This window comes from Pseudophryne corroboree, chromosome 1 (assembly GCF_028390025.1).
Source record: "Pseudophryne corroboree isolate aPseCor3 chromosome 1, aPseCor3.hap2, whole genome shotgun sequence".
NCBI lineage: Eukaryota > Metazoa > Chordata > Amphibia > Anura > Myobatrachidae > Pseudophryne > Pseudophryne corroboree.
Window position 1 is genome coordinate 805483391 of NC_086444.1, and position 19493 is coordinate 805502883.

General features: G+C 43.4%; 1 long non-coding RNA gene across 2 annotated transcripts in view; it reads left to right on the plus strand.

Moving 5' to 3' along the window:
• The window catches only part of LOC134910709 (uncharacterized), a 323989-nt gene that overhangs the window by 296802 nt on the left and 7694 nt on the right, over positions 1-19493 (plus strand). For both annotated transcript variants that reach the window (XR_010176274.1, XR_010176276.1), the window contains exons 8-9: positions 8347-8384; positions 16113-16150. This is a non-coding gene — a long non-coding RNA (uncharacterized LOC134910709). The remainder of the gene's footprint in view (positions 1-8346; positions 8385-16112; positions 16151-19493) is intronic.

The following is a 19493-nucleotide window of genomic DNA, read 5'->3' on the forward strand; positions in this document are numbered from 1 at the left end:
CATTACCACCGTATTTTGAGAACATATGTGTCTTGGTGTGAATCCAAGAAGGCTCCTACGGAAGAGTTTCAGTTGGGACGTTTTCTCCATTTTCTGCAGGCTGGTGTGGAGGCGGGCCCGATTGGGATCAATCAAGGTCCAGATTTCGGCCTTGTCAGTGTTCTTCCAAAAACAATTGGCCTCTCTTCCAGAGGCTCAGACCTTCGTGAAAGGGGTTCTGCACATCCAGCCTCCATTTGTGCCTCCAGTGGCACCATGGGACCTTAACGTGGTGTTGCAGTTCCTTCAATCAGATTGGTTTGAGCCTCTACAAGAGATAGAGTTGAAGTTTCTCACTTGGAAAGTGGTGATGCTTTTGGCATTGGCATCCGCATGGTGGGTGTCTGAATTGGGGGCCTTGTCTCACAAGAGCCCTTACCTGATCTTCCATGAAGATAGGGCAGAGTTGAGGACTCGTCAACATTTTCTTCCGAAGGTGGTTTCATCTTTGAACATAAACCAACCTATTGTGGTGCCAGTAGTTACTGACACGTTCACTGAGTCAAAGTCTCTAGATGTGGTTAGGGCTTTGAAGATTTATGTCGCTAGAACAGCTCGAATACGGAAAACAGAGTCTTTGTTTGTCCTGAGGTAACAAACAAAAAAATACACAGATGGCAGCGCTACTAATGAAGTGATTGGATATGAACAATGTTTAAAAAGTGTAACAATTTATTATAATAGAACCAATAAAACCATTAATGGTTTTATTGGTTCTATTATAATAAATTGTTACACTTTTTAAACATTGTTCATATCCAATCACTTCATTAGTAGTGCTGCCATTTGTGTATTTTTTTGTTTGTTACCTCAGGAGTGACTCTCCTGTACTCACGGCAGCTGCTTGGTGCAGCAACTTTATACTAAGCGCCAGTTCTTGTTAAGGAGTCTTTTTTGCCATTTCACATAGTCACTCAGGCTGCTATGAGTTGCTTCACCAATTTTGACAATAGATCAAAAAGGAGGCAGACCTATATTTCTCAATGGGAATCCACACAAGGGGAAGTGATCGAGAAACCTAGTTGTGAACTAAGAGAGGAATTTTTTAAACTAGAAGCTCTGTTGAAGTCAGAAATGAAACACTGGCTAGATAGCGTAAATCTTCAAAAATATCTTGATAGAAAGATGATCCCAAGGGGCCTTAGACTCTTTAAACCTTCAGTGTTTTCGAATTATGAACACTTCCAGAAGGAATGGGAAGACATATTGGACCGGTGTTCCCTCTCCCTTATGGAAGTAGTCATCAGATATAGAAAAGAAAAAACAACATCTATAGAAACAGAAATTGAATCACTGAAGAAGAATCTAGAACCCCATAGTCACACAAGGGAATGTAAGGAAAGGGATCTTCTAATTATGGAAAAGGTTGATAAATTTGAGCACACATTACTTGAAACTAAGTGTAAGAAATTTAAACGGGACTTGGAGGATTATAAAGAAGGACAAGTTAGTTAGAACATATAGAGACAGAATTAGAGGGAGGGAATTCACCAGATCCAATCCAATCAAAGAAACAAACGATCTAATTATCCCAGCAAGGAGTACAACTCCTTCAGAAATAAGAAATTTGGTGTTTTTGAAAGGGGGCAGTATGTCTATAGTTCATATGCCAACCAATCCCCAACAAGAGATCCTAGGGACAGACCCCTCTATCCAACAGATTCCCACTCTATCAGGAAAAAAGAGGTGAGAAAAGATCGGTGGACAGAATATGATACATGTAATCATATGGGAGCGATACCAAAAGATAGAGGCCTTAATATAGAAAAAATCTCTAACGAGGAACAAAGTTTTTTACACCAACACCTAAAGAAACCATTCAGAGAGTCACTAGCAAACAGAGACAGAACACAATTTACACCCAAAAGAAGAAGCAGAAGTTCAGAGGGAGGAGAGCAGGAAAGAGAGAAAGATTAAAGAGAAATAGATTAACGAACAGTAAAAATTTTACTAAAAATATTTATAATCTTTCATCTAAACAATTCACTGAAGCAGAGATCTCCCTACTCAGTCGGGGTTTAAAATTTGCCCCTTCATCGACGCCCAATATGTTTTCACTGTTTGTAGAACTAAACAGATTTGTCAGGACTCTGTGTCGGAAATGCTTTTTTGCTAAACAAAATCTTATTAAAAATAGGGATGAAGCTTCACCCATATTGTTAAATGTAAACGATCTCCCTACAATAGAAATCCTTAATGAATTATGGAAAGAAAATAATCTGACTTTCATTCAACAACCAGAAAAGCTATTTGATATCTCAAGGGGTCAGTTCAAAACAAAGTCTGACTTCTTTCCTATTAAATCTAAAGGTTCTAATATAGAAAGTTTTTACAAAACAACCCTTAGCGATTTAAAAAATCTGTGTTCTAATATTTCAGCCAATAAAAAGAGATCTACAAATTTGTCCAGACGAGAGAAGAAGGCCCTGAAGGATCTTACAAACAATACAGCCTTAGTAATTAAAGAGACAGATAGGTGGTGGTGGTGGGGGGGGGTCTAGTTATACAAAATAGAGCTGATTACATTTTGGAAGCTAGACGTCAACTAGATGACTCCTCCTTTTATAAGAAACTGGAAGGGAACCCGACTCAGAAATTCAGAACTGAATTATTTGAACGTCTAGATACAGCACAGATGAAAGGAGTCATTTCCAGAGAAGAACCTCAGTTCTTGTATGTTGAACATCCGGTAGTTCCGAATTATTACCATCTCCCTAAGATACACAAATCCCTCACTCCTGGGCGTCCTAGAATTTCTGGTGTAGGGTCCCTCACATCTAATCTTTCTTTCTATGTTGATTCTTTTTTGCAGCCACGAGTTTCCACCCTCAGATCACACGTCAAAGACACTATGCATTTTCTCAAACTCATTGATGGATTGAAATGGAAAGATTCATATAATTTTCTGACTCTTGATGTAAAGAGCCTATATTCAAATATACCACATGATCAAGGTATACAAAGTATAGCAAATCGTTTGCGTCTTGACGATGATTCGACAGAGGTTTATCGCTTATTTCTATTGGATTCTGTTTCCTTCATCCTACATCAAAATCACTTAATTTTTTTGGACACTCACTACCTACAAATTATGGGGACAGCCATGGGGACCAGGTTCGCGCCTAGTTATACCAACCTCTATATGGGGGAGGTGGAGGACGCCCTCATCTGGGGGGGCAACTTTGGCGTGAACCTGGTCCTCTATGGGCGCTATATTGATGACTTATTTATTATTTGGGATGGGGATTTTCAATCAGCACTTCATTTCATATATCACCTTAATCACAATTCTTTTAATTTACAGTTTACTCACTCCTTTCACCCCTCTCAGATGCATTTTTTGGATCTGACTCTAACAGTGCAAAAAAATACTATTATCACTACAAATTATACGAAAGAAGTGGGCTCCAATACGTATTTACACTTTAAAAGCGCCCACTACCCACCGTGTGTTACGTTCCTGATGCTCAGAACTGGAGAGATGTAGTGATGCGAGTTCAGAGCACCAGAACGTGACGCTGAACTAAGGAGAGGTACGGGAATAGCCCCTATTACCATACCTCCGTTGTCTTACCCGTGTGGTCGACTCACGCCTGAATGACTATGGTTTCTTGGGCCCACGGCAGCCGCGTTTGAAGGGCGGATTAGGTCTTCCCAACTCCGATGCCCCCAGGTCTTAGAGAGAGACAAAGCGTGAACCGAGACAGGGTAATAACAAGGGGACCTCTAACTAAAACAAACAGAAGCTAGGGGCTACTAACTACCCTAAAACTAAAGGTATGTGCGGCATGCCGCTAAGGAAAAAGGACAACAAAAGATACCACTGTCCGTTCCCCCACACGGCACCGCCGAGTTCCGGGGAGGACAGTGAAAAGCGGAAACCTCCGCAAAAACCTCCAACACAAAAGTAATACAAAGTTAAAGCGGCCTAGGCCGCAACTCGCGGCAGAAGCCACTACTCACGAAACCGGGAGAGAACCCCAAATAACGAGAACCCTCGGATGACTGCAACAGGTTCGTTTTGGACAGGAAGGATTCCCAGGACCGGCTTCAGAACTCCAGGACTCGGGAGCACAGGGAGCAGGATCGACCAGATACAGCTAAATCAGGAGCAGACGTTACCAGGCAGGAACAGCATGCAGGAAGCTATCACCGGCGTCTGTGCCAGGTAGTGAGGGAGAATATAACAGGGAACCCTCCAATAGCTGCAGTAAAGCTTGATTAGTAATGTCATGCAGCTGCCCTGCTGCACGACCAGAGCTAACAGGTGTGATGATAGACAGGAAGCAACGGGGAACGCGGTTAGACAGAGACGTCCCCGTTGCTAAGGGCCCGGCGGCTCAGCGCGCACGGCGTCCTAGCGTTGCTAGGGACCCGGCGGCTCAGCGCGCACGGCGTCCCCTAGTTGCTAGGCGCCGGGCGGTCAGGGAAGGAGGTGCGGCGGCCGTGAGCGTCGCTTGGAAACAGACCGAGCGGCGCCGTGGACCGTGGCACCTAACACCGTGGAAACAAAATATTCCGAAAGGGCAATTAATTCGCCTTCGGAGAGATTGCACAGAGAAAAAAGATTTTGAAAAACAAGCGATACCAATGCTAGACTCTTTTGAACAGAGGGGTTACCCGACTATGATTCTTCAGTCAGCCCTTAAAGAAGTACTTACCATAGACAGGGAAGATCTACTAGTTCCAAAAATTAAATCTTCTAAGCAGCTGAATAGTCAAGTTGCTTTTATATCCACTTATAACGATCAGTGTTCAAAAATTAAACAAATTATTAAAAAGAACTATAATGTTCTTAAACAGGATCATTTATTGATAAAAGATCTACCACCCGAACCCCGTTTTATCTTTAAAAAGAATCTATCTTTAAAAAATATACTAGCCCCCAGTTATCTTAAAAATGAAGATAAAATTGTTCAACATGAGGTTAGTCTTTCTTGGCTTCCTCCTAAACCAAAAGGATTTTTTAAATGTGGGGGAAACAAATGTATCACATGTAATTATGTACAAGAAACAAAATCCAAAATCAACGATAACCACCAGAATTCTTGGGACATAAAATGCTTCATTAACTGCAACAGTACCTATGTTATCTATATATTAATCTGCAGTTGTAACCAAAAATATGTGTGTCGAACAACTAGAAAACTGCGGGTTAGATTCCTAGAACATCGAAGGAATATTTTAAATCACATTTTGACACATACTGTAGTGTATCGAAGCACTTCTCTGATTATCACAATGGGGATCCAGGAAGCTTAAAAGTACAAGGAGTAGAACATATACCAGTTACAAGCAGAGGTGGGGATCGCTTTAAGAAACTTTGCAAACAATAAATCTATTGGATGCACAAAGTAGGTTCTTTATATCCTGAAGGGTTGAATGAAGCTGTAGAATTAAATGTACTTTTATTTTATATATATATATATATATATATATACTGTAAAATAGCCCGGCACTCACTAGATGCAATATGCAAAGGTCCTGGGTGCCCTCCGTGTTAATGATGATAGGAAGAAAGGAATCAGCGGCACTCCAGGGTTTAGTGATCAAAATGAGTGTATTCAAAGCATCACAAGATACATTGCAAAACCGACGTTTCGGGGCCCGTCGCCCCTTCTTCAAGGTGTATGTGATGTGTGTTAAGAGCTTACCTTATAAGCCGTGAAAAACCCGCCAACCACACGTGAGGACGGACGCCGCCGGCCACTCTGTCTCCATCGCGCTCCCTGGACTTCCGGGGTCCGCTGTGGATGACGTCACGCGTCCATGCGTCGGGTTGCTATGGTAGCAGCCGGCGCATAGGATCGCGCTGGCCGGGGCTGTCAATAGAAATAAGTGAACAGAAAATTTAAAAATGGAGCACCCATACTTATCATGCCTGTGTTATAATACAGTTGAAGAGAAATTGCATAAGACATAGACAAAGAAGTGGAGACATTAGACGGGGATGCAATATATACAAAACAATGAGTTAAGGATTCTATTATACATGGGGGCCATGGTAGCCTAATGGGAAGAGGTGCTGATGGCCACGGGATCGGTATGGTGATCACCTTACCCAGGTACTAAAAAGGTGGGATCTAAATGGCATCACCATGTGTGTGAGGTGTCTGTCAGCCTATAAAGTGAATCCCGTGATAACAATCTGTCAACAAACAATGGTATCCCATTGAATTGGGTTCAGATAAAAGATGATCTGAAGTCCATCATGGTGCATCCATCTGTAATGTGGTACCGAATACAGATGGATGCACCATGATGGACTTCAGATCATCTTTTATCTGAACCCAATTCAATGGGATACCATTGTTTGTTGACAGATTGTTATCACGGGATTCACTTTATAGGCTGACAGACACCTCACACACATGGTGATGCCATTTAGATCCCACCTTTTTAGTACCTGGGTAAGGTGATCACCATACCGATCCCGTGGCCATCAGCACCTCTTCCCATTAGGCTACCATGGCCCCCATGTATAATAGAATCCTTAACTCATTGTTTTGTATATATTGCATCCCCGTCTAATGTCTCCACTTCTTTGTCTATGTCTTATGCAATTTCTCTTCAACTGTATTATAACACAGGCATGATAAGTATGGGTGCTCCATTTTTAAATTTTTACATTTTCTGTTCACTTATTTCTATTGACAGCCCCGGCCAGCGCGATCCTATGCGCCGGCTGCTACCATAGCAACCCGACGCATGGACGCGTGACGTCATCCACAGCGGACCCCGGAAGTCCAGGGAGCGCGATGGAGACAGAGTGGCCGGCGGCGTCCGTCCTCACGTGTGGTTGGCGGGTTTTTCACGGCTTATAAGGTAAGCTCTTAACACACATCACATACACCTTGAAGAAGGGGCGACGGGCCCCGAAACGTCGGTTTTGCAATGTATCTTGTGATGCTTTGAATACACTCATTTTGATTGACTAAACCCTGGAGTGCCGCTGATTCCTTTCTTCCTATATATATATATATATATATTCCTTTTTTTCCCCTTTTTTTAGTTATTTTTCTGATATTTAATAGAATCACCTAGGTCATGTGACTGTTAAGAAAATGGGTGATAATCACTCACATTTTTCTGTAATAAACTTGTGAGTGCATAGTTATTTGAACAATGTATCTTTCAGGGTGGTATATAATATGCAACTTTGTAATATCCTCTTAAAACTGGGACTGAGACTTCCCCTATTTCCCTTTCTTTCCCTTCTCTGGGCGGCTTAACTCCTGGTCACGGACTAGCGCCGGGACATGTGACTTGGGCATGTGATCGGTGCGGGTCACGTGACCAGGAAGTGAACACGCATTATTGCTTAGCAACAACAGTGGTCATGTGACCACAATTGAAATTGATCTGTGACAGTTTTTTCCGTTTGAATAATAGGTCTATTTCAGTTCCGCAACCTTTGTATGAAGATCTCCCTCTCCTACCCTCACGAGCTGTGTTCTTTTAGCCAAGGTCGTGTGTCGGAGCCGAGTCATGTGACCCGGCCGCATGACCGGCATGCATCACGTGACCGGGAAGAAAGACAGAGCAAATACGAAACATGTCATTACTACTAGCGGTCATGTGACTGCTAGCGACCAATCAATAGGTCGGGCTCTTATTGGTTACATTCTTAGTCTATCAACCTATGCAGCCAATCATAGGCGTTTAAACCTCAGTTACTATGGTAACACATAATAGTGTTACCCATTGGTTTAAAAACGTGTTATACACGGTTTTCAATTTGTAAGTGTGTTTGAAATTAAGGTTTATACATATACAGGATTATAATATCATAATTTTAAAAGGTCCATAGAATGAATATACGTAATAGGTCTGCCTCCGTTATGTTATAAATGTGTTTTAATTTTTATTTGAAGTGATTGGTTTGATTACTAGCACAAGTGTCATGAATCCTCCTCATTAGAAAGGGTATTTATACCCCACTCACATACTACATGGCATCCTTTGATAAAGCTGCAAAACTTTTTGGGGAGCAGCGAAACGCGTCTGGACCCCCTGCCACTTCTGCTCTACACCTTCTCCATCTGAGCGACCAGTTGGACGTGTCTGAACCAATCCCGGATCCACTACCAGCTTGCATCAATAAGAGGATATCTTCAGCAATTCACCATTTCTAATGTAACCCTCCCTTCCTCTATTCTTCGGAAAGTGTAAAGGTTACTATATTATGAAATATGAGTGCCTCCACCCAAGCTGTAAGATTCTCGGGCTCGCTTGGGAAAGCCTTAAAGGCAATAGAAAATACCTTTAAATAACTTATGACGTTAGTACCAACCTTGTGTCTTTCAGATCTATCAGAGAATTTTCCCTTGGACTTAAATATACAGGTAAGTAAATATTTTATTAATTCGCCAATGCCATAACAAGCTCCGGATACTACTTGAGATCCTAGGAACATTACATAGTATTAAATTACATCACATAGTATTAAATAACATCACATAGAATGAAATCATAGATAACAATTAATGACATATAGATAAATTGATACTTTTCATATATTGTTCTCCGAACAAACTAAAGTGCATGCATATACAACTAATTTATTTTTGAACCGGTTCAAATTTATAACTAATACCAACTCATATATTACCATAAGTTCTAATTAAAGTACTTTCATGGAAGCTTAGAGTGGTATCACCTAGTAGTGCGGCCAAGTAGTCTAATGAAGTATACGTTGGTGCACAGTTGGGGCCCTTTGGGTAGAGTTATATCATCCGATATTGTATGTTTTACCGCTGCGAGATACTGATGAAGGATAATAGTAAAAGGAGAGCTGTTAAACACCTTAGTTCTCCCTTTTTCCTTGCAGTACTCTCATTCAAAGATATAAGCCCGGCCTTACTATGTTAGAACATAGAATGGGAGTCACTATTACTGTACCTTGACCAGATAATCCTTAATAGTGCGTAGTTATAGGGTTTCGTCTGTAAGTAAGGGGCCTCCAGGTCCCTATTTTATATATTGATAATAGGATAGCGATGATATCAAGAGTGTATGTAACTGTAGGTAAGACAATGGCCCCAAATGTCAGTAAAGAATGAACGGTAGTGGATCCAAGATAGTCTTACTCCCTGTTAATACTACCTTCTTTTCCATACCCTTCTTGGATGAGGATTCCCTGTACCCCTCTCCTTACTCTGGTATCAATAAAGTGGTTGATAGCCCTCCGAGATAGTAATATCTCCTCCGTTCTCACTATACTGTCGGTGGGGACTAGCACTTCCTCTGGTCCCTGAATGTCTGTGGATCGAGCTCCTGCAAGGCTCCCCCAACTCTATGGTTAAGATATACCGAAGGGTGGACACAAATCCACGGTTATGCTGAATCCTCGTATACTTTCTCTCCCTCCGTGGGGATAATCTGTATGTATGTATATCCTGGTATGTGAATACCCTACTGATTATGGCAGTCTCGTTGCATTCAGTTCTGCTGCTTACTCATATCATCCAGCTGCCTACTTATTATCCACTGGCCCTCTATATTGTAGGGGCATTAGGCTATGCTGTCCTTATTACTCCCCCCTGCAGTACTGTGCTGAAGGACCATGGGGGAGGGACCTCCTTAAGGGCTGTCCTGATGTGCGTCACTGCTCCCCCTTTCACCTTTCTCAGTGGTTTTCATCAGGCACAAAGAGGACCCGGGATCCTGGCCGACCCCTAGGCAGTAGGGGGTATTGGTAGCGCTCTGTACCCCCACTATCCTCCTGTATCAGTGCGGATTCCTCCGGTAGACTAGGGTACGTCACTGTGGGGAAGCTTTAGAGGCGCTGGGGACCCCCGGGGAACGGCCGGCATTCACTCACCACTTCGGCTCTCAGCGCCGCTCGTCAGGTATGCCCTCTCTCTCTGTGGCCGGTGGATTCTCACTCAATGATGTCGCACCCTCTCTCGCACGTTCTTTCCTCCTCTCCGATCCATCTGCTGGGTGATCGAGGACAGTACCGGCGGGGGAGTCTCTAATAGATACCGCTCCGGAACGAGTGATCCCTCTCTCTCCTCCCTACTCTCTGCTGTCTGCGTAGCTCCCTCTCATCCGTCCGCAGGAGCTGGCTAACCGTCTCCTCCGTTAGCTCGTGCTCCCGCTAGAAGCTTCTCTCTTGGTCACTCTCTCCCTCACCACATGAGGAGAATACCACGAGCCACTCTATTACTTCTAATACCAATATAACAGGCTATATATCATAATATTCTTATAACCAGGACCAATTAGCATATTAAATACTAACACATTATAACAATCCCTACTCTAAGACCTCTATTTGTCCAGGGAGGAAGGCCCCTTCTCTCAATCCATATATATATATATATACACACACACACACATACATATATATATATATATATACACACATACAAAGGGCTACATTCTCCCCCTGGTGATTCTAATGACAGGAATTATGAAATCACCACCCCATATATCCTATCTGTTCAAAATAGGGCCAGGGTAACACTGGAGTGGAGTGTACTACCAAAGGTACTTCCGTAGGAATCCCCAATTGGTCATATGTGAGTATCCGAGGGGGCTTCCGAATTCTTTGTGGCCTAGGTAAAGGAAAAGAACCCGTTTCTGATTCATGGCTGTTTTCCCCCATAGCTTCATCAACTTACGGTACATTGAGACTTCTTTCTTCACTTCTTTCATCAATCCTACCGATGTCTTCCAGGCCACAATCATTACCATACATAGTATTGACATTATTCCAAATATTCCACTCGTTGGTATCCTGAGCTGTTCCTCCACCCGTTACTGAAGACTCCTCTTCCTTATAGTACCTTCCACTATAATAGTTATCATCCTCTTCAACTTCCTCTACTAAACTGTTGAGTTTCTTGGGTTCATCACCCAGAGACCTCGTTCCAGGTGGGGACACGACTATCTCGGTATCACAATTACTGCTTTTCCATTGGGTATCTTGGGATATAGGTAATAGATGCTGACGGTGATAAGTTACCTGAGGACCTATTCCATCTTCGGGTACTAGTTGATAGACGGGAAGATCTGGAAGTTGTCGGAGGATAATATAGGGGTAGGGTCGCCACTGATTAGTAAGTTTCTGACTCCTGGGAACACCAAACATTCGAAGTAATACTCTATCTCCAGGGAGCAACCTATGCTCTCTTACATTGCGATCATATTGCGTCTTGTTCTTCTCTCCTGAGCGTTTTGCAGCTGCTTGAGCTAATTGATAGGCGTTCTTTAGCTGTTGCTGAAGGTGCCTTACATATTGATGATGGGAGGAAGTGGTGGAATGCGACGGTGTCCCCAGACAAACATCAATGGGTAGTCTAGCTTCTCTTCCAAACATTAAGAAATATGGGGTATACCCTGTAGATCCATTCTTAGTGCAGTTATATGCATGCACTAAAGAAGATATATGTTGCTTACACTGGTATTTCTGTATTGGACTCAATGTTCCTAGCATATTTAACAAAGTCCGATTGAACCTTTCCGGTTGTGGATCCCCTTGGTGGTGGTATGGTGGCGTTCGGGATTTTCTTATCCCACAACACATGCAGAGTTCCTTAATTATTCGACTCTCGAAGTCTTGTCCTTGGTCGGAGTGTATTCTTGCAGGTAACCCGTAATGCTGAAAAAACTTTTCCCATAGGGTTTTAGCCACCGTCACAGCTTTCTGATTTGGGGTCACGTATGCCTGTGCATACCTAGTGAAATGATCTGTAATCACTAAGATGTTTCCATCTTTACCTCCAGGCTCTTCCAAACTTAAAAGGTCAATGGGCCCAGAGCTTTGAATGTTTACTAAGGGAGCGGCTCTGGCGGGAGGGGTTTTCCTCAGTATACAGCTCCCACAGGTCTTGCAGTAATGTTCAATGTCTCTGTTCATGAAAGGCCAAAAGAAGCGGTCAGCAATCAACCCTTGAGTTTTGTCGTACCCCAAATGGCCATGCCAATCATGCAACTCTGACAGTACCAACTGGGTATAGTTGTTAGGTAATACCAGTTGTAATCTTTTGATGCCATCTGGCCGTATGCTGCTCCGATAAACTAGTCCATCTTTTAATAGTAGTCGCTTTAATTGATGCATCAATATTCGGGATTTCACCGTAAGATTCTCCTCTTGGACCTGAAAAGGATGCCCCTCTAAAATACGTACTATCGGTGAAATATCCTCATCTGCTTTCTGTTCCCTTGCCATCTGGGCAGAGCTGATCATTTCCATTCCTTCTACAGCTGATAGATTCAGCATACAATACTGAGACGGTATAGCTTGCTCAGAGGCTCCAGTCAATGTAATGGCCGCTACAATGGCATTCTTGGTGATACTAATCTGATGACAGAGTACCTTTACATCAGAAGCAGGAACTTCTACCCATTCCTGGATATCTTCCTTAACTTGTCGATGGGGCATTCTGGATAGTGCATCGGCATCTTGATTACTGTTTCCGGGTCGGTATTTTATGGTGAAATTATAGTTACTTAATGCGGCCAACCACCGGTGTCCTGTCGCATCAAGTTTGGCAGTTGTCTGGATGTAGGTTAAGGGGTTGTTATCGGTTTGAACTAAGAACCTGGCGCCATATAGATAGTCATGAAACTTCTCAGTTACTACCCACTTAAGGGCAAGGAACTCCAATTTATGCACAGGATATTTCCTCTCACTCTGAGATAGTCCCCGACTAACATACGCCACCGGTCTGATTTGCTGATCTTGTTGTTGATATAAAACACCTCCCAAACCATCAAGTGATGCATCTATGTGGACTTCATAAGGAAGCTCAGGGTTTGCATACGCTAATACGGTGGAGTGCATTAATCGATCTTTAAGTTTTCCAAAAGCTTCTTCACATGCTAGATTCCATCGACTTCCAAAAGGTTCTTTAGGTTTAAAATACTCTCGAACTGTATTCTGCCTGTGTTGGTAGTAATCGCCCTTCCTTGGCAGATATCCTCGAGTAAGATCTGTGAGTGGTCGGGCAATTTCAGAATATTGCGGGATGAATTTACGATAATACCCGCAAAATCCCAAAAATGAACGCAAATCCTTGAGATTTTCGGGTCGTGGCCAATTCTGTATGGTGTTTACTTTATCAGGGTCAGTGGCTATTCCCTGTCGACTTACGATATGTCCTAAATATTTGACTGATGAACGACAGAATTTGCACTTGTCAACCGACAGTTTAAGCCCTCGGGATTGTAAACGATCTAATACATTCATCAATCTATCATTGTGTTCTTGAAGAGTCTTACCAAAGACAATGATGTCATCCAAGTAAACCAAAACTTCACGGTAACACATATCTCCCACGGTTCTTTCCCTAGTCCTCTGGAATGTTGCTGGGGCTCCCGTTATACCTTGGGGCATCTTCAGAAATTCAAAAAACCCAAAGGGACATATAAAGGCAGTCTTGGATCTATCAGCCTGACTCATGGGAATTTGGTAATACCCACAGCGGAGGTCCAACACCGAAAACCACCGGCTGCCCTGCAGACAATCTAGCGCTTCTTCGACCTTAGGGACGGTGTATTGGTCCGGAATAGTTCGTCGGTTCAACATGCGGTAGTCGATGCACAGTCTAATCTCTCCATTTTTCTTTCTTGCCATGACAATAGGGGATGCATATTGACTTTCGGAATCCGCAATTACATGATTCTCCAGTAGCCCCTTTAGATGACTCCTTACATCCTCGAAATCAGCGGGCGCCAGCCTCCTTGACCTTTCCCGGAAGGGCGTTTCATCCGTTAATTTAATATGGTGTTCCACCCCTATCGCTGACCCTAGATCCCATTCATCTTTTGCGAAAACCGCCTCCCTCTGTAGTAATTGTTCCATCAAAATTTGTTTATAGTCATCAGGGATGTCACTTCCCTCGAAACAAGATTCTAGGTTAAGTCTTGAGTTCACATGCCCATTTATCACTGGGTTCAGTGGCTTTTTTCCCCCCGTTATACAGTCGTCTCCTTGTAGGAACATACATCTGCCTTCCATTTCCTCCTTTCCTCGATGGACTCTGAGTTCAAGGTCTTGTTTCTCACACCACTTAATGAGATTCCCGTACATGTTAGTATTAGTGCAAACAATAACGGGTAAATTTCCATTGTCCCCTGGTGAATCCGGACAAACTAGAGCTATCAATGGAACAGTCTCGTTGGGGGAGCCCAAGCCTGGTTCAAACATAATTTGCGTGATAATATACCCTAGATAGGGATACCGCTGCTCACTCAATCCCCAGATGGTGAGTCCACTGAGAGGTTAAATGGGGATATCTGAAAGATGATCATTAAACCTGGACTCAAAGACAATGGATACTTGCGACCCACTATCCATTAGAATGGTGCAGTCTTTTCCATTAATAATAGCCCTTGTTAATGGTGCATGTCCCAATAACTTATCTGGAAGATTATGAGACCACTGGGCACTCCCCATGGCTTGAACTTTTATGATCGGGGAGCCTGTGAGGGGTCCACAGGGCTCCTGTTCTCGTTTTCCCCCAGAGACTCCCTCCTCCTATGGGGGTTACTTCCTCGGGTGTCATATCTATTTAGGGGACATTCAAACGACCGATGCCCAAGCTGACCGCAGCTATAACACTCTATATTCGTTCGAGGTCCTCCTCTTCTGTTGATTCCTCTACCCCATCCAGATGTTCGAGTTGTTGTCGGGGGTGGTTGCGGAGTCTGTAAAGCAATCAGTTGATCGATTTTCTTGTTTTGCTCCTCAATTAATTTCAACAGTCGGTCATCTATAGTAGGAGGAGGAGTGTCAGCCGATGGTACCACCACTTTAACTTTTCTAACAGACTTTTCCCGGTTTTCAATTTGTACCTCTTCCAATTTTACTTCCTTAACTAATTCTGTCAAGTTAAGAGGTGGTGCACTAGCCATGGTGCATCTTAATCTTTGAGCTACTGGGTTATTAGTCAGAGCTCCTTTTAATACTTGTTTTAACCTTGTTTCGTTGACTATATCAGGACTAAGTCCACCTTTATCAACAATCTTATATATTAATCGGTCGACCCTATATATATAATGGGTCAATGTCTCTCCATAGTCTTGATACGTGCAGTTCAATCATGCCATCAAGTCTCCCACATCCTCTAATGTCCCAAAAGAAAAATCCAATGCTTCGATATAATCCCTCAGGGTGGCGGTAGGGTTACTCCGGCGAGTAGCCTGGATCACCCCCATTGCAGGTCCACGTAAGCTCTCAACCACCCTTTGCCGCCTTATGTGTTCAGGACATTGCCATTCCTCGGAATGTTGTATTGCCGCTTCACGCCACATCTCATACGTTTCTTCTCCAGCTGGAACAGGTGTAATTCCGGAAAAGATTCTTAAACGTCTGTATCCTCCTTCATAATGCCACCTTTCAAGGTGGCTTACCACCTTATCCACTACATTATCTACTGGAGTATCATAGAGACCCTTCTGGGTAGTATTAGCAGGATCCACTCCTCTACTCATAGTGGGAAAACAACCCCCAGAAATGGGTTCCCCCATTCCAGGACCCTCTAATGCTTCCCCTTGAGCGGATTCGGACGCTTCCTCTTCGTTCCTCTCTTCCGGCCACACTACCTGGACTTTCCTTCCCATGGTGCCTTCTAATAATATCATGCTGGGAATCAAGGTTCGATCCAATGGATTGCCATTTTTTATGAGGACACAAACATCTCCATATGGGCCTGTCCATTTATCAACTATACACGGTTGCCTTACACCACATAAATTCCCCACAGTCTTTAACATACCGTCATCAGTTACCATAACCATATTTCCTCGTAACCCAAAAAAGTATCCAGGATTCACCCCTTTCTCTAGGCACCATCGCCCAAGGTCGACTTCTGTAATAACTTCCATGCTGACAATGATTCTGGTAAACAGGAGACAACAGTAGGCTAGGGATCTCAGCAGTGCCTCCACTTGTAACCCTCCCTTCCTCTATTCTTCGGAAAGTGTAAAGGTTACTATATTATGAAATATGAGTGCCTCCACCCAAGCTGTAAGATTCTCGGGCTCGCTTGGGAAAGCCTTAAAGACAATAGAAAATACCTTTAAATAACTTATGACATTAGTACCCACCTTGTGTCTTTCAGATCTATCAGAGAATTTTCCCTTGGACTTAAATATACAGGTAAGTAAATATTTTATTAATTTGCCAATACCATAACAAGCTCCGGATACTACTTGAGATCCTAGGAACATTACATAGTATTAAATAACATCACATAGTATTAAATAACATCACACAGAATGAAATCATAGATAACAATTAATGACATATAGATAAATTGATACTTTTCATATATTGTTCTCCGAACAAACTAAAGTGCATGCATATACAACGAATTTATTTTAGAACCGGTTCAAATTTATAACTAATACCAACTCATATATTACCATAAGTTCTAATTAAAGTACTTTCATGGAAGCTTAGAGTGGTATCTCCTAGTGGTGCGGCCAAGTAGTCTAATGAAGTATACATTGGTGCACAGTTGGGGCCCTTTGGGTAGAGTTATATCATCCGATATTGTATGTTTTACCGCTGCGAGATACTGATGAAGGATAATAGTAAAAGGAGAGCTGTTAAACACCTTAGTTCTCCCTTTTTCCTTGCAGTACTCATTCAAAGATATCAGCCTGGCCTTACTATGTTAGAACATAGAATGGGAGTCACTATTACTGTACCTTGACCAGATAATCCTTAATAGTGCGTAGTTATAGGGTTTCGTCTGTAAGTAAGGGGCCTCAGGGTCCCTATTTTATATATTGATAATAGGATAGCGATGATATCAAGAGTGCATGTAACTGTAGGTAAGACAATGGCCCCAAATGTCAGTAAAGAATGAACGGTAGTGGATCCAAGATAGTCTTACTCCCTTGTTAATACTACCTTCTTTTCCATACCCTTCTTGGATGAGGATTCCCTGTACCCCTCTCCTTACTCTGGTATCAATAAAGTGGTCGATAGCCCTCCGAGATAGTAATATCTCCTCCGTTCTCACTATACTGTCGGTGGGGACTAGCACTTCCTCTGGTCCCTGAATGTCTGTGGATCGAGCTCCTGCAAGGCTCCCCCAACTCTATGGTTAAGATATACCGAAGGGTGGACACAAATCCACGGTTATGCTGAATCCTCGTGTACTTTCTCTCCCTCCGTGGGGATAATCTGTATGTATGTATATCCTGGTATGTGAATACCCTACTGATTATGGCAGTCTCGTTGCATTCAGTTATGCTGCTTACTCATATCATCCAGCTGCCTACTTATTATCCACTGGCCCTCTATATTGTAGGGGCATTAGGCTACGCTGTCCTTATTACTCCCCCCTGCAGTACTGTGCTGAAGGACCATGGGGGAGGGACCTCCTTAAGGGTTGTCCTGATGTGCGTTACTGCTCCCCCTTTCACCTTTCTCAGTGGTTTTCATCAGGCACAAAGAGGACCCGGGATCCTGGCCGACCCCTAGACAGTAGGGGGTATTGGTAGCGCTCTGTACCCCCACTATCCTCCTGTATCAGTGCGGATTCCTCCGGTAGACTAGGGTACGTCACTGTGGGGAAGCTTTAGAGGCGCTGGGGACCCCCGGGGAACGGCCGGCATTCACTCACCACTTCGGCTCTCAGCGCCGCTCGTCAGGTACGCCCTCTCTCTCTGTGGCCGGTGGTTTCTCACTCAATGATGTCGCCTCCTCTCTCGCTCGTTCTTTCCTCCTCTCCGATCCATCTGCTGGGTGATCGAGGACAGTACCGGCGGGGGAGTCTCTAATAGATACCGCTCCGGAACGAGTGATCCCTCTCTCTCCTCCCTACTCTCTGCCGTCTGCGTAGCTCCCTCTCATCCGTCCGCACGAGCTGGCTAACCGTCTCCTCCGTTAGCTCGTGCTCCCACTAGAATCTTCTCTCTTGGTCACTCTCTCCCTCACCACATGAGGAGAATACCACGAGCCACTCTATTGCTTCTAATACCAATATAACAGGCTATATATTATAATATTCTTATAACCAGGACCAATTAGCATATTAAATACTAACACATTATAACAATCCCTACTCTAAGACCTCTATTTGTCCAGGGAGGAAGGCCCTTTCTCTCAATCCATATATATATATATATACACACATACACATACATATATATACACATACAAAGGGCTACACTAATGAGGACATCACAAGCCTAATATGGACTCTCATATATGGAAGCCTTTCCACCTCTAAACTGGTGACCGGTAAATATTTACAAACCGAATTGTGCTGATACATTATATCCTCTACGGACTAGTGGACTTATCTGGGCATATACTATAGGAACAGACACGTATTGGTCCAACTATCTATAGATAATTTTACAGAATGTGGTGTGCATATTTATATTATGTATTTTGAGGAAAGAAATTGCCATTTTGAATGGTTTTATTGGTTCTATTATAATAAATTGTTACACTTTTTAAACATTGTGTATTTTTTTGTTTGTTACCTCAGAAATGACTCTCCTGTACTCACGGCAGCTGCTTGGTGCAGCAACTTTATACTAAGCGCCTATTCTTCTTGTTAAGGAGTCTTTTTTGCTCTTTGTTTGTCCTGTATGCTCCCAACAAGATTGGGTGTCCTGCTGCCAAGCAGACTATTGCGAGTTGGATCAGAAGTACGATTCAGCATGCTCATACTACGTCTGGATTGCCGTTACCGACGTCGGTGAAGGCCCATTCCACTAGGAAAGTGGGCTCATCCTGGGCGGCTGCCCGGGGGGTCTCGGCATTGCAACTTTGCCGAGCAGCTACTTCGTCAGGGTCAAACACATTTGCAAAATTCTACAAGTTTGACACCTTGGCCGATGAAGACCTCAAGTTCGGGCAATCGGTGCTGCAGTGTCATCCGCACTCACCTGCCCGTACTGGAGCTTTGGTATAAACCCCATGGTCATGAAGTGGACCCCAGCATCCTCTAGGACGTATGAGAAAACAGGATTTTGATACCTACCGGTAAATCATTTTCTCCTAGTCCGTAGAGAATGCTGGGCGCCCGTCCCAGTGCGTACTTTACCTGCAGTTTTGTTATTAGAGTTACACAAGTTGTGTTATATTAGTTTCAGCATGTTGCTCTAATTGGTTCATGCCTGTTGGTGTGTGTTATGTTGAATGCCATGTTGTGAGGCATGGTTGAGGTGTGAGTTGGTATGTATCTCACCACTAGTTTAAAGTAAATCCTTTCCTCGAAATGTCCGTCTCCCTGGGCACAGTTCCTATAACTGAGGTCTGGAGGAGGGGCATAGAGGGAGGAGCCAGTGCCCATGGCTCCTGCGGAACAGTCTATACCCCATGGTCATGAAGTGGACTCCAGCATCCTCTATGGACTAGGAGAAAAGGATTTACCGGTAGGTATCAAAATCCTGTTTTTAATTGCCTACCGGTAAATCCTTTTCTCGTAGTCCGTAGAGGATGCTCAGGTCCACATTAGTACCATGGGGTATAGACG